This window comes from Ceratotherium simum, chromosome 22, assembly GCF_057802395.1.
Source record: "Ceratotherium simum simum isolate JZ-2026a chromosome 22, ASM5780239v1, whole genome shotgun sequence".
NCBI lineage: Eukaryota > Metazoa > Chordata > Mammalia > Perissodactyla > Rhinocerotidae > Ceratotherium > Ceratotherium simum.
In genome coordinates, this window is record NC_141921.1 from 39245924 (window position 1) to 39246581 (window position 658).

The following is a 658-nucleotide window of genomic DNA, read 5'->3' on the forward strand; positions in this document are numbered from 1 at the left end:
CACGTGTTGCTGTCATTTAATGAACACTTGTTGAAAGGATGAACGCCCTTCGCCACCTGTCTCCTCCTGTCGCTTCCCTGCTCATGCCTTTGTTGGCAGCTGCCTTGTCACCTGTCTGGGTTTGTCTGGGCAGGTGCTCCCAAGCGCCTGTGTGTGACTCCAAGCTCCACGTGGCGTGACCTGGGCTGGGACCACTGCAAGGTTTCGCTGGCCCTTCTGCAGCTGCGGGGCAGCCTCCCCCAGAGGACAGCTGGTTGCTTGGCTGTGCCACTCCTGGAACCCGTTCCTGGGCATATGTGCCTGCCCTGGCTGCTGTCCTGTGAACGCAGGGCCTCTGCCCACCCGAAAGCCTTGCTTTCCCCATTGATCCCCTCTGACATCTGGCCGTGCTCGCAGCTGCGGCCTGCTCTGTTGTGCTTGAGTCTGCGGCTGGGAACAGCTGATGCTGGAACAAAAAATCAGGACGATTGCTCTGGCCCCTGCCTTGGAGACCCCAAGGTGCTGCCAGGACCAGCTGCACGGTGACTCACGCAGCAGCTGGGGCTGGAAAAGGATCCTGGGATTTGGCTGGGAAAAGAACCTCCAAGCAACCTTCCCTCCATTCAGTCTTGGGCCAGGCTCCTTTGAAATGCTGGTGGCACCTCAAAAGCTGGACTCG